This window comes from Gossypium raimondii, chromosome 8 (assembly GCF_025698545.1).
Source record: "Gossypium raimondii isolate GPD5lz chromosome 8, ASM2569854v1, whole genome shotgun sequence".
Lineage (NCBI taxonomy): Eukaryota > Viridiplantae > Streptophyta > Magnoliopsida > Malvales > Malvaceae > Gossypium > Gossypium raimondii.
In genome coordinates this window covers 18,815,769-18,828,433 of record NC_068572.1, presented here as the reverse complement: position 1 = coordinate 18,828,433, position 12,665 = coordinate 18,815,769, and the positions used below count along the sequence as shown (strand labels likewise).

Below are 12,665 nucleotides of genomic sequence, written 5' to 3'. Positions count from 1 at the left end.
AAAGTTTTGGAAAAAAATTCAACCCACAGAATATTTTTTCTTTTTTCTTTTTTCATATTTTCTTTTTTCTATACTTTTTTCATCACTTTTTTCGTGGGAAATATTTTTTATATTGTAATACAGTTCCAAAAATTAGTATATAAAGTTTCAAATTAATTGAAAAGTGTTTACCTACTCAAAAAAATATTTTTCTGAAAAAATTCTGGGTAAAAACTACTTAAAGGTTGTTTGCAATGAAATCAATTTAGAAATCAACCATGAACACCCGAAACGCCCAAATATGATACCAAATGATAAAGAATGATTTGGATGAATGTGGAAACAGATCATAAATTTTTTCAAAGTCGTTGATTTATCCTAGATCTCTAGAAGAACATAAACTGAAACAAGAAACGATGAAAACAGATTAGTTGTCACAAAGGTGAGTCAAATGCAATTAAAACAAAGGAAGATGAACCGGATGGTAAAGAGTCCAAAAGAGAATGAATTAGGGTTTCTTAGATGGAAAGAAATCGTCCTTGGACCTCAAGCAAATGTCCCAACCAGATCTGGAAAAACAAAACACAAACAGATTTGTTAGAAGTGATTTTAAAGACAAAAGCGAACTATTTTGTGCAAGAATGCTTGAAACAACAAGAAAAGATTAAAACTCCTAACTTTGATGTGTTTCCTAATGGAACAAGATACGAGAACATCTTTCTTGAAGCAACTTTAACCTAGAACGAAAATCAATAAAATCATCAAGCCAAAACAACAAGAACTAACTTAACTAAGTAAGAAACGATAAATTAATGACAGAAAAGAGAAGATGACGCCCTAAGAAGCCTTGGAAACATTAACAATCCACAAATCCTTTCAATGGCTCTAATTCCCCTTCCAAGAAAGAGATCTTGGCAAGAAAAAGCTCGAAGATGATTCCCACAACCTGAAAGATTGTTAAAACATCTTCTAAAAGAAACTCAATAGCAATTCTTGAAGAAAAACTCAAAGAGAATTATTATTAACTCAAAAAAACTAAATCAATTGCATGTGTATAAGAGTGAACATCCATGCTACTTATAGGCCCCTAAAATAAGTCTTCCTAACCCTAATGGAATAACTAACATGACAACTCATCAAATAAAAAAATAAAATAATTCTAAGTGTAGACTTTTAATGGGAATTCGACCAAATGAATTAAATGGGCTCTTTGGGCTAAATTCTTATATGATGATCCACCTATTAAAATAAAATTGGACCTACAGTTTAAATATTTTACAATTTGGGCTACTTTGATATTTTGGCCTGATATTCAATTAAATTTCTTTCCAAACTTCAGGACGGGCTTGTAGACATCTTAATGTTTCATTGTTTCAATAACATGGTCTTATGATCCGTTTGCTCTCGAAATTGGCTCGTTCAAACTCGTACATGAAATCCAATGAGCCTTGGCTACAAGATTCAGTTTCTTAGACCAAGATTTCCAAGATTTGAAATCTTGATTTTCTTGATTCTTGAAATTGTCTGAAGTAGAAAAATTGGACCAAGATTCGGTTTCTTGATTTTCTTGAAAACAAGAAAGTGAATCTTGATTTTCTTTTTTGGTCGTGTGCACATCTAGGCCTTGGTAATAAAGTCTTGGATGGTCCCGTTCAATCTTGCTCGGATTTGCTTGGCCTTCGACCTTGTTATTGGGCCTTGAGGAAATTTGAGCCTATCATGTTCATGAGCCTTATTTTGGGCCTTGAGATTCACATCATTGAGACAGAGATATGACTGACTAGGCGACAGTACATTGGACTGGACCTAAAAAGAATAGATCCTAAATCTGTTTATGGATTTATTTACTTGTGACATTCATAGTGTGACATACCTAAATCCTGAGTGGATGATGGACTATGTATGCATGACTCGTATACATTTATGTAAGTAAAATCTTGAGTTCAAATACATAAGGAATAGAAAGCTGGTATGTTGGGTGTAGAGGTTCTGTAGTATGTAGTGACATTCACAATAATGGAATTCATAGCCTAAGACATGGGTAAATAACATCATCTCTTTGGCATTACATGGTTGATGAAAAGTAAATATGGTCACAAGTTGTTTGTCTTTGTGATGAATGGCTTGATTACTATTTAATAGTAATTAACATTTCATGATGGAAGATGTAATGGTTACCATGAGACAAAATAAGATCATATTGAGAGAACGAATTTATCCTAAAGATATTAAGGATATCCTATAAGAGTAACACATTTATGACAAGGTCATTGGACGAGCACTGACCGAGTTGCTTTTGTAATGGTATGCCATTAGGGATAGCTCAGTCACAATATTATAGTGGAATGACTTCATGACTAAATGAGTTTATAATTAATAACTGAAAAGTTAGATCCTTCATTTTTTGTTGCAGTCTGTCTTGCAAAAATGCGCCACATTCTTTTCTCAAGGCGACTGACTCAAATTCCCCCAACCTGATTTTAAGCAGTCACAATCTTGTCAACATCTGGTTGAACTTCCTCCTGATTTTAAGTAGTCATAGTCTTGTCTTCGACTTCAACAACCCTGGGTTCCAAAACCTTTCCACTCCTCAAGGTGATAGTTTTACATTACGAGTTGTCTATATTCCTTAGAATTTCTGTGTCATTAGGTAAAGCACCTTTGGGGTTTGCTTCTGATCTTGTCGACTAACTATCCCATGTGGTTCTCCAAATTATTCAATGTTGTTGCTTGGCTTTGAACCAAGGCATCACTCTTTGCCATAAATGCCTATAGCAAATTTTCAAGGCCATTTTAGAGGTTCAGCGGGTGGAGGGTTTTGAACTTACTGAGGAAACCCTTGTAGTTGATTTGGTCAGAATTGGATATAGGATTTGCTAGGATCAACCTCTTGATTTCTCAATGAGAAATTCAAATGATTTTTCCATGAAGGATTGTAGTAATTTGATTATGGTTCTGGCCCACTTCTAATATGATTCTGGTTACCCATGTAGTAGATGGATTCTAGGTTTGATGGACAGTTTTCAAACATGTGACCATTTCCACAATAAACATAGGAGATATTTTCAAACTAGCTTGGCTGCTGACCTAACATGTTAGCATTAAAACTATTAGTAGAAAGTTATTAAGCATGGAAGTCATAGAAGATATCTAGGATGCCAAAGACGTAAGTGTAACGACTTCATTAACTCTGACCATTCTTTTTCCTGTGGCTACTCGATTAGTCGGCACTAATAATTACTGCTGAAAATCCTTTCAAGGATCTCATATGCTTCATTATACAATTTTAAAAGAAGAGATTCATTGGTTGAAGCGCCTACCACCATTCTCGTATGTGCATTGAGACCATTGTAAAAAGTATTCAACTGAATACAGTGAGGAATGCCATGGTGAGGACATTTTTGCAACAGCTTCTTGAGTCACTCCCATGCATCATAGAGAGGTTCTTCTTCAAGTTGTTATAATGTAGAGATTTCATTTCTAAGCTTGACACTTTTGCTTGGTAGGAAATACTTCATCTAGAATCATTCAGCCAATTCTTGTCATGTTGATACTGAATAAGGTGGCAAGGAATTCAACCATGATCGTAGTCGATCTCTTAATAAGTATGGGAATAAATTCAATCTCAAAGTATCCTCAGTCACTGCAGCTAACTTAAATGAATCACTTACTTCCATAAATAAGAAGAGGTGCATATGTGAATCTTTGATAAACATTCCACTAAATTGGCCCACTATTTTCAATATTTAGAACATAATAGGGTTTACTTCAAATTGAAGAGCCTCAATTCTGGGTCTCACAATTCTTGGATCGAGTTCATTGAATTAAGGCACGACATATGTACGAATGGCATGATTTTTATCATCAGTAACAATGATTGGATTATGAATGTTGTAAAAAGCTCATTGGTTTTCATTTTGTCATAAAAGATCCATTATCACTTGAAAATAGCGAAAATTACCAAAAATAATAACGAAATGAATTTAAACCAAATTGCAAAATTTCAATTTTACAAATAATTACTAAAACACTGTCCTCAGCAACAACGCCAAAAACTTGTCGCAAAACAATCAAATGATGTGCAAATATACATAGTCGTCAACAAGTAAAAAAGTAGTGAGTTAAAGTATCGTCTTCATAGGGATTGTATAAGCAAATATTGTGAAATTTCAATTGGCAAGTTTGTGGTGAAAATAAATAAAATGTGAAGTGAGAATTAACTAACCAACTTCAATAACTAAAAATGCAGATAAAAATACAAAATGTAAAATGAAGCAGCAATTCTGAGGATTAATAATCATGACATGAATGAACTAGAATAATTACACTCCTCAACTTAATTAATTCAAAACAATGTTTAATAAATGTCCCGAAAAGATCCATGGAAACTTAATTATTTATTAACTTATAATCTTTAGTCATAAGCTTCGTCAAGTCTAATGTTTATATATTAGTCAACATGCATATGTCTCGTCATATTTAACTAAAGATTATATTATAAAGCACCATTCCTTAGAAATTATGTCAACTAACGGTGATATGTTTATCTTGAGATAATTTAATCATATTAACCCTAAAGTTATGTAAGGTAATAAATATCTTTCGATATTATTACTAATTTGACCTAATTAACCATTAAAAGATCAAACATGCACCATCCAAATATCGTGTCCACTAATTACAATCCGGTCTTGATTAAATAACTAGTTTAGATGCAGTTAGACATTTATTAGTCATGAGCAACATGTCAATGATTTTATTTGGATGAATAATCAATTGAAACAAAGAACATTAAAAACATGTTATGAACAAAATAAACCAAGAATGTGCAATCATTCTAGCATAAGCAAAGCTAAGTCATCATTATTAAATCAAATGCAATAGAATAAATTGCAATCATGTTTTTCAACTTAGAACAAAAAAAGTAAAGATTAAAGGGAAGAAAAAACTCCAAGTAGAATCCAGTGGTTCTCCATGACACTGCCCGTGGTTGTTTCGTCGTTTCTTCTCCTTTGCTCCGATGAAAATTTATCCCTCAAGTGGTCGGCCTTGAGAGCTTTAACACTTTAAAATTTCTCAGTCAACTGTCTCTTAAATTTAGAGAGAATGTAAAAATGAAAAATGAGAGTAGTGAGATGCTTCGATGAATGATGGATGATGATTGACTGATTGATAAGGGATCTATTTATACTTGAAGGCTTTAACCATCCCTTACTATTTTTAACAAGGGAATCCCTTAAACTGCTCCCTAGTATGATCGGCCCTTATATTGTGGAGAAGCTAGCGACATGCTTGCTTGATTCTCTCATGGTGGTTGTGGTGGCTCCTTGTTTTAAGGAAGGTAGGTGGAGAATGAGTCCACTGTACCATTTTACCCTTGAGTGGACGGTTGGGCTCCTCCAAGTGGACTTATTGGGCTTCTACATCTACTGAGCTACTTTCTATTGAGTTGAATAGCCTTTTTGAAGCTCAAGGAAGTTGGACTGAGATGCCCACAAACTTGTAGATTTCATATTGAGTCCTTAAAAATATCAATGGTATGTATTTATCATAAAATTTGATTAAACTGATGCACTTCCAAAGTACAATTTAATGTAACAAAAATTATAAATAAAAACTATAAAAAAATGTTCTCAGTTACTTGAAATTTGCATAAATCAAATATGAAAAAGTGTTGAAAATAATTCTATATTTTAGAATTATCACACCCCTTAACTTAATTCATTGCTTATCCCGAGTAATGTCATTTGTACAAATGCTAAACATCTAAATTCAACCCTCCTTAGCATAATTAATTATCCATTTTGGCCATGCTTAAGTGAGGTATCATAGGTGGAAACGTTTTTGTACAACCCCAAAAGAACCTGTCGTTATCTCAATCGTACAAGAATTTTATGCCTCCTTTAAAGATCGGGAATCTAAGAGGCCTTACGGTGATTTTTGGAAATATGTAACGATTAGGGGTAAAGAAGTGCTCGTCACCACCAAGGAAATTTGTGAATTCTATAATGCTCCATACCATGCTTCGGATTTTATTGACAACATTGATTTAACATATTACAATCCCACCACGTAATACTACTTAGTATTAGTTAAATATTAGATAATCAATGAGCCAATATTTGTTTCCATTTTGCTTTCTGTGTAAAATCATTTAGGACAATACACAAATAAGGATATTAATGTAATCAATGGATATTTTATTAAACCAATTTATTTGAAAAAAATATAAGGATACAAAACGAAAATACTACAATTAGGGAACTAGATCCAACATTATTATCATGAGATTAGACTGTAATCGAGCAAATTGTGCAGCCTTAGGTGGAGAATTCACTTCAAATTGCCTGAGTTAACTCAAGCCTCAAAATTAAGAATCTTAAATAATTCTCTAAGGTACTGAATAGAATGCTACTAAGCAAAACAAGCAAGAAGATATAAAGCTCATGAAATGTTTTAGACTAAATTCTCTAAACTTGATTACTCATTAGTGATGATACAAATTATGTTGGGGAAGGCCTCTATTTATGGTTGAGCTCCTCTTACATCAACACTGTTGATTGAATTACATTAATGGCTCATATTTAAACCTATCTACAAGATAGAGTTGATAACTCTAATATCTTAGAGTTATTTACCTTTATTCTAGTAGGAATTTATGATTTTAGTTTATTTTGCAGATTAGTTTTTAATATATTTTAGGAATTTTCTTTTCTTTATATTTAATCCATGTTTTAAGTTAATTATATATTATTGGTGTTAATTCTGAATCATTTTTTGAGTATTTTTATTTTTTGTAGGTCTACAAAGCAGGAAGAAAGGATAGCATGATTTATGCAATGAAAGTAGTTTTCCACTCCACTGAAAGATTTGTTCGCTAGAGTGGTGCGATTATTGATAAGTTTTAAAGGTTGCGAGTTTTGATAGGATATAAAATTGAAAAAGAGACCTAACCTTTAGGGAGGTGAAGGGGAAAATAAGAGAAGCATCTAAAGCCTTCAAGCATCAAGGATCAACGAAAATTATCGAGAAGACTCTATTTCTTTATCAATTTTATTTCTTATTTCTTTTTCCATGATTAGTTCTTGTTTTTATTTCAAGATATTTTTTGAATTTTTCTAAGAATTTAAGTTTTCTTTTCTAGGACTGCAATACATTCAATATTTAGTTAATTAAATACTTTTATATTTCTCTCTTTTTATTCTTGGTGGAGATTTAATTATTTATTCATTCTTATTCTTTATTAGGGATAGTCGACAAGTTATTAATTTGAAAAATCTAAAGAAATTGGAAAAAATAATTTTCATTTTAGATCGAATGAATAACTCTTTGTCTAAATTAGTTGGGTCAAATATTGATTCCTAATTAGGATAAGAATATGCTGAGTACCTTTCAAAGCCATAATTGAGGTTTGTCTTTATCAATTTGTCTAAATTATTAGCATAGGAATATAACTTAATAATTAAATTAAGCTAGTTTTTTATTACTTGGAAGAAAATTAAGTAAATTTTAGTACCTCAAAGTTAGTAATACACTCAATTAGGATAATTTGGGTGGAGATGGAAGAATGAGCTAATACATTGAATGAAATTATAATCCTAGGCTTTTATTGTTAATTGAATTTTTTGTTTCTAATTTTCTTTTCTAATTTTATTTACTAATGTTAGTTTTTAAAAAAATTCTATTATCAATTTATTTGGATAGATTATAGAGTAATAATTGATTATTAGCGCCATAATTAGTCATAACTCTTTGTAAAGATGATATTTTATCTTACTTGTCATGTTACGTATACTAGTGTGTGCGATATTTGTCCAAAAATGTTTTGGCACAATTGCAGGGAGCTAGTTGCTAATTTCGTTGACATTGATTTAATTACTTTTTACCTAGCTCAGATTTCCTTTTCTTTTTGTTTTCAGGTTCCTTTGGCTTTTGTATGCATAGAAATCAAAATCTAAAGTTGTTTTTTGCTTGATTTGGAGATTGAGAGGAATCTACAAAGTCTCAAATAATTAAATATCAATTTTAAGGTTGAGTTCAAGAGTCAACCATAGTTGACCCCAATGCGAATGATAATGTTAGTGAACAATTAATGTATGAGTTCCTCCTGCTACTCCTAGAACTATTAGAGCCTACACTATACCTCATGTTGAAGGGCTCAAAACTAGTATTCATTTTTTAACTACGGAAGCAAACAACTTTGAGATCAAGCCAGTGGTTATTTAGATTGCTGAAGCTAATCAATTTTCTAGTTTTTCTCATGAATATCCCAACCAACATTTGTATAAGTTCATCAAATCATGCAATACATTCAAATTTAATGGTGTTTTGGTAGAGACTGTTAAATTAAGGTTGCAGATTAGTTAGATGGCCTACCGAATGATTCGATTACAACTTGGGATCAAGTTGTGGAAAAATTCTTAGCTAAGTTCTTTCCTCCATTTAAGACAACTAAATTGCAAAATGTCATCACTAATTTCTGATAGTGAGAAGAAGAAACTCTACATGAGGCATGAGAATGTTGATAACTCTTGAAAAAAGTTATATTTCATGCCTTTAGACCTAGCTAATTGCTTGTACTTGGGTATATTTAGTGGCATTTTAGGACACCTTATTAGTATTTTTATCATTTACATTAGGAGCTTGGATTGTGTTTACATATTAGATACTTTTAATTGCGTGTGGAAGGGTTGTATTTGGTAGTTTGGCAAGTACAGGATATGGAGAAAGAAATAAAAGACTGAAGGTTTGTCGGGGCAAAAGGTTGGACAGTTTGCCACCTTGTATGCCATGGCAATTTCAGGAAGATGGCCGAGTCAACACTCATCGCAGTCCAAATTCAGCCCAGCTCTACTTGTACCAGAAAAATCTACATAAAAAAAGAAGATAAGATATCGTAGGCTATTGGAGCTATTCTAGGAAGAAAAAGGCTATAAAAAGCTAAAAGAGGAATCCCTAAGTGTAGGGATCTAGAGGCAACAATTGAAGGTAGCAGCTGAGTAGAGACGAAAAGGGGAGACCGAAGGCAGTCCCTCCCAGCCATCATAGGACATGTTGCTAGATTGAGGATTGATTTGGCGATAGCCATCTTCATAAGTTCTTCTATTATTTCTTATTTTGTTCTCCGTGAATTAATTTGATCAAAACGATGTTGGATGTTAACTCAAACTTGAATTTTAATCACCAATCCATGAGCTAAATCTCATAGGGTTGGGATTACATAATGAAAACTTTTATTTTTTTTAAATGGTTTAAGTATACATTTTATTTAATCTGTTGTTTAATTTAATTGTTTTTATTTCTTAAATGTATGCGTATATTCTCTAGAGATAGATGAATGTGCAGTATGCCCATAAAACTGAATCTAATTTTGAAAAGGTTGGATTAGTTGGACTGTAATTGAATTATATGAGCAAGTACTCGATAGATACTTGTAGTAGACTCTAGACATAGAGCAGCGTTCATATGGAATGAAGACAAAACAGTGCAGGGTACCGTGATAAGGCCTATAGGCACAAGTTAGGTAACTTGATATCTTGCTCTTGAAAGAAGCAGGTCACTTTAGGTCTCTTTTGAGCAGTAGATTAAGTACGATTTTGTTGAGGCATTACTGAAATTAAGGGCATATTCTTAGTAATCCCAACCTTCCAATCAACATCGTAGACCGTCAAACCGTTGCCACAGCATATTTACCATAGCAGTATTAGTTATTTATTTATTCACTCACGTCTTATTCGCGTAAATATTCTTGTATTGCCATTGCATTTTTACTCTTGCTTTGCCCTAGCATTTTCCAATATTAGTTAGTACATATTTCATACTCATCTTTATGTACTTAACTTGACTTTGCCGTAACATTAATCACAATTTATTATAATAACTTAACCACTCTTATACCTAATCCGATCCCTGTGGAGACGATCTCACTTATCATTTTATTACTTGATCCGACGTGTATACATGTACAATTTGCATATCATATTAACATGCGACAAGAATGTTTCAAGGGAATGGAAAATAAGTTTCATTATCATAAGTGCCAAATTGGTTTTTAATCCAAAGTTTTTACACCGGGCTAAAGGAATCAATCAGAGGTAATCTAGATGCAGCAGCTAATGTATCAATATTGAGTAAGTCACTTGAAGAGGCTACCATGATAATTGAAGACATGGTAGAAAATAATTTGTAGGGGATTTCATGTAAAACTTGTATGAACCAAAAGAAGCCAATAAGAGTAGTATAGGCTAATGTTATGACTACCCCTTTTTACTAAAATGGTTGCTTTGAAGCAAGATGTAAATGATAAAATTGAGATTAAAAGAATTAGTTGATCTATTCTATTTGTGATAAATGTAGACATAATCATCATTCTTGGCAATGCATAGTTGAGATAGAATTGTTTGGTTATGTTGGGAATCTGAGAAGACAATATCGTAACCCATTCTCCAAAACTTATAATTTAGGATGGAGGAATCACCCCAACTTTGCTTGGAGTAATAATAAATTTTTTTATTCACAATCTAGGACAGTTAAACCTTCATGTTTCCCTTAGAATCAATATCAAAGGCCACATTCGTAACAACCACAAGTAGTGGAGAAGAAGTCAGCCACAAAGTGCTACTTCAACAATTTATAAAGGCGATCAATGTAACGCCCTTGACCCGACCTGATGGACTAGATCCAAATCTTAGGTGTTATTACTAAAATCTTGAACTTGTATTGATAGACACTTACTAACATAGTTTATGCTAACTAATACCCCTTCTTTTTATTTAATACAATTTGACTTACGTCTAACATAACTTACAAATGCATATCATGCCCTTACAGACAGTGGAGTCTTACAAAAGAATTACTTTCATACATATAAAATCATTTGACATGACTCTTTTTCTTATTATTTGGGGCTAATACGTTAACTACTTTTACGTGGTTAACCCATTCTATACAAATAACAGGGAATTCAACCAATAGTTTTCTTGGATTAATTTAACGGCTCATAAAGCTCGGTCATGCCTGTGCGGTTCCACTCTGTATGCATAAGTTCCCTACTTTTCCCTTTCCTCAACGTAGCCCTGGCGTCATCCCTCACAGTATCCTTTATGCCTAAAACATAAAAACAAACATGGGTAAGTTCAATAGAACTTAGTGAGACTATCTCTTTTTTACCTAAATTCTCGTTGAAAACTTCTTCTTAGATTCACATCTTTGACTTGCTAGTCTTAGAAACTTCACTGTGTGGTTCAAATTAGCTTCATCAAAGTCCACCCAATTGGCGTTGTCCTCAATTATGGCCACGAAGGCCATTTTTCATACTGTACCATGAAATCGTACTTCCTTGACAACTCTAGAGATCTTTCCTTTGGCATAGGTAGCCATAACGACGTACATAAACACTAGATGGCCATAAGGGCTTCCATAAATAATGATAGTCATAGAGGCATCCTTTACAGATTTGCTACAAAGGTATCTTTTGTAACATTCACCACAAAGGCATCCTCTAACAGAAATGGCCACGGAGGCTCTATATAACAAATTCCCGCTATAAATGCGCATTTAGCAGATTCAGCCACAAGGTCTCTCATACAACAAAATTAGCCTCGAAGGCTCTTTTCATAACAGAACAACCACAAAGGCTTTCACATATCAGAGAACAGGCACAAAGGCTTCCACATTTAGGTAAATGGTGTTTTTGACGATAGGGATTTGCCTAAACTCAACGTCTTGAGGGTTGCCCCTCATCACCTAGTACTCTCCCAACCGTTATTTATCATTTTTCCCACATGACACCATACTTCTAGACTAGGTCTTACACTATGTGGTCTTCGTATTCCCATATGATGCCATAGCAATTGGCAAGGCCTTACACAATATGGTCTTTTTGCCATGGCGATGGACTTCCATATCAGAATTCATGTTTACTGTTCTGAAAGACTCACACACAAGCAGACTCAACATGCAGACTCATGCTTGACTGACTTATTGCAATAGGCTCACATACTTATACATTTATATTTTCAAATGTGCGACTTCTTATGCAAAAACAATCATGCTCCAAGCACTTTCATGCATGCAGATACTTTTCATATCAGAAGCATCTCACACTTTTATATCTGTCTTCATGATTTTATCATATACATTCCTTTTATAATAGAGGCGTAGCATCATACAATGCCACATGCGCTATCATCAATCATTCATCTTTCTCATAGTACAAGACAATCACTATAAAAGAAAACAACATGCAAACATGTAGAAATTCATGTGATACATGCAAGAGTCTATGTAGAGTTTCATGAGACTCTCACCTTTAAGCTCGTATTACTTCCTACTAGAAGTTGCAGACATTAGGTTTGGGCTTCCATCGAGTAAATCAACAGCCCCTAAATGATAAATCATAAGAACTCATCAATATATGTTTATCTATCTCATTTCCTTGTACTTTGAGCACCAAATTTCTAAGTAAAACTTTTCCATACTTGTTTCACCAAGCCATATAGATTTGCTCTTAGGCAGCATAGCGTATAAGTTCGTGAATCTTACCTTGACAAGGGGAATCTTAGAGCTCCAATCCATTTCCTAGCCTTAGCTTAAGTGTCTCTTTTAGTTTTCCTTTAGCCTAAGCTGAAATGTTCATCAAGGAAGGAAGACTCCCCTCTTTGTATTTGATACTTTTAGATTTATAC

At 33.3% G+C, this 12,665-nt stretch overlaps 1 non-coding gene across 1 annotated transcript; it reads left to right on the top strand.

Annotated features, from left to right (window-relative positions):
• Window positions 1–3,360: 3,360 nt before the first annotated feature.
• Window positions 3,361–3,467, top strand: LOC128032167 (small nucleolar RNA R71). Its single transcript, XR_008188296.1, has one exon. It is a non-coding gene; the product is annotated as a small nucleolar RNA R71 (small nucleolar RNA).
• Window positions 3,468–12,665: the final 9,198 nt, after the last annotated feature.